Source organism: Dermochelys coriacea, assembly GCF_009764565.3.
Source record: "Dermochelys coriacea isolate rDerCor1 chromosome 12 unlocalized genomic scaffold, rDerCor1.pri.v4 SUPER_12_unloc_2, whole genome shotgun sequence".
NCBI lineage: Eukaryota > Metazoa > Chordata > Testudines > Dermochelyidae > Dermochelys > Dermochelys coriacea.
In genome coordinates this window covers 11,516-14,537 of record NW_025091565.1, presented here as the reverse complement: position 1 = coordinate 14,537, position 3,022 = coordinate 11,516, and the positions used below count along the sequence as shown (strand labels likewise).

General features: G+C 54.5%; 1 non-coding gene across 1 annotated transcript; it reads right to left on the bottom strand.

Annotated features, from left to right (window-relative positions):
- On the bottom strand, positions 1 to 73 carry TRNAF-GAA. The gene has a single exon. It is a non-coding gene; the product is annotated as a tRNA-Phe (tRNA).
- Positions 74 to 3,022: the final 2,949 nt, after the last annotated feature.

Below are 3,022 nucleotides of genomic sequence, written 5' to 3'. Positions count from 1 at the left end.
TGCCAAAGCCCGGGATTGAACCAGGGACCTTTAGATCTTCAGTCTAATGCTCTCTCAACTGAGCTACTTCGGCAGCTGCGTAGGGCTTCTTTGGCAGGCTGCTGCTCTGTCCGGGATGTTTTGTCAGCCTTGGCACACAAAAAGGACGTGGTTGTGAGAGGCCCATGATGGCAAGACTCGCTTTTGCCTGCCTTGCTCAGCTTGACTTGCTGCCTCACCCTGTTCCTGCCTTAGTTCCTAGGTTGACCTGGTGGCCGAAGCAATCTGGGGGCCAGTGGCGCAGGGAGGAAGTTGAGCTGGACCCTGAGCTAGACTAGACCCTGGTGGCGAGAGTCTGGCCACCACTTGCCACCCCACCCTGTTGTCCTGGCTTCCCCTACTGAACGTCATTTAGGGAGGGAAGTGGGGCTTCTGCCTCCCCTCCCCGATTTTCACACCGCAGAGGAGAGCGAACAGGAAAACGAACGGCTGCTCCACACTCCCACCAGAGGAACCCGACACCCTTAGCTGTGGCTGAGTGAGAAGTGTCTGGGGGCTGACAGGCCTGCCCCGAGGAGAGGGAACAGCAGCTGCCGCCTCCCCCTCGGCTCCAGGCTGCAATTCCCGTCTCCTACGGGCCAGGCTCTCTGCCATGGAAACAGCTGCCACTGCTCGCTCGCCATGGGTCTGTGCTCCACACAGCAACGCACAAATCTGCTCCAACGGAAGCGGGCTCAGACAGTGACAGGGCTGGTGACACAAACACTTCAGACTATGAACCCTAGGGTCCTTTCTTCTTTAACCCAGGACTTGCCAGTCAACGGCTAACCAGGGCGTTACCTTCATCTTAAAATACCTCTCAGGACGTTGACAGGGGAAGGGAAACCCCCTCCCACCAATGGCTCCCTGTGAAGGAGTTGTACCATACCTGCCCCTGGAGACTGGCTGCTTTTATACTCTTGGAGCTTTTTCTATTGAGACCCATCCTGATCCAAATCTAGGGGTCAACCTCTGCAGTTCAGAGTTGAGAATTTACTGCCATCACCCTCGTATGGCACTTTCTAGGTGAATGAGAGAAAGTCAGTGGGGGGAGCGACATGGATCATAAACACTGATGCTGTGGGCGAGGCCTGGACTCACAACCCCAGCAGTGCATCCCCCCTGCACTCGCCAATTGCACCCCTGTAGGTGCTGCCGAAACAAACCTGGGAAGTGGGCAGTTACCCGAGTCTGCGGTTATCAACTTTGGCTGGTAGCTGAAAGGCTGATGATTCCAACCCACCTGAAGATGGCATAGGCACCGACTTCTGCTGGCGCCAGTGGGTGCTGGACCCCCCTCTGCCCCTGGCCACGACCCGATTCCCCCCTGCCCCACCCCCTGTCTTTGCAGGAGGGGAATGTCACTCCAGGAATCCTGGTTCTCAGGCTCTCTGATGGGACTGCCCTTGGGATGGGGGGTGCTGTGGCCGGATCCATTAATTAACCAGACTGAGCCAACTCATACCCTTGGCATGGTGCCCACTGCAAGGATGGGGCCTTATAACACACACATCCTGGCCCGGGGTGGGATCTGGCTGTCACATCTGACATCTATGCTGCAAGCACTGGTCGTCACGCAGAAGTCTTTGGTTTCCCTGATGAACGTATGGCAGAGGGGAAGGCAGCAGCCCAGCTGGCTGGAGAAGAGTTATCCATTCTGCCCCCCGAAGAGAGAGGGAAAAGGTCCATCTGACTGTCCTGGTAGCAGCACAGCGAGGATCCCTCTGGCCTCCCACAGCCACGTCCATCCGGCCTCTCCACAGGATGGGGGCTCCCAACTCTCGGCAGCCCCAGCTTTCGCTCCTGAGCTCTCCCGGCAGACATGCAGCAAGCGCTCTTAGGCGCTTCTTCCTTGTTTAAATTCTGTAACTTCTACATTGGACAATAATACTCAGTTCTTCACTGGCCGTGAATGAAAACCAGGTCTGCCATATGAGAGACAATAATTCTACCAGAGAACCACAAATGTTCAAACTATGAACAAGTGACCTCTGCATTGTAGACCACACTCACTGCTAGGGACCTATACCGGGATACGGCTGACACTCAGAGGAGCTCTGCGCTTCTGGTCTACATGGAATTATTTGGGCATTAAATCTATTGGGATGAAGGGGTTGGAGTTACCTGTTTCCTGTTCCTTTAAGGGATTGGAGCAATCCTGGGGAGATTGAAGGGCACGGAGCTGGGGAGCAGTGTGTGCTCCAAGGGAAGTTGTTGTGCTCTGGTGACACAGAGCGGGTGTGGGGGTTTTGTAAGCCATGGGGTTTGTATACAGGTGAAGTTTACTAACCCACAGGTTCAAAGCTGTTCCTGCTCTGGGTATACAGGGCCGTCTTTGCTGAGAGTATAGCTCAGTAGGTGAATATTTGCCAGCAGGGCAATGGGTTCCAGGTTGAAATCCAAGTGCTCCCTTTTTGAAACGAAAATCGATTTCCAGACCCATCTCCAGTGTGTTAAGGAGTCCGCGAATGAGGATGCTTGAAATGAATTTAAGCACTGAGCATTTCCCTAGGCGTATGTAGAGAACCTAGCAGAGCTGTTCAGTAGCAAAAATCCGCTCCAGTCCTCACGTCTCCAAGAGGGACACTCTGTTTTTGAGGCATGTGCAACACCTCTGGGACGATGACAAAATGGTGAAAAAATGCTGGATTCAATGACAGCTGAGACCACAGGAGGGGAAGGTGAATGGCAGCACCACACAGGGTCATAACACTCAGACCTGGGGCTTCACTGTCACTGCCCCTGTGTTTGACATCATTTATGTCCTAAGAAACACACCCTCCCCCACACACTGTCACACCCAACCTTTTCCCCTGGAGCCCAACCCTACCCTATCCCTCTCCCACACACACGACATGGGACACAGCCTCTCTGTGACTCACCCAGGTCGGGATTTGCCTCTGCATCGCCCCAACAGGGGAGCAGAGAGCCTGAAGGGCCACTGGAGACAGATGGAGATCGGTCGGAATAGAAAAGACTTCCCTTCGCTTCTTCCGAGTCCTGT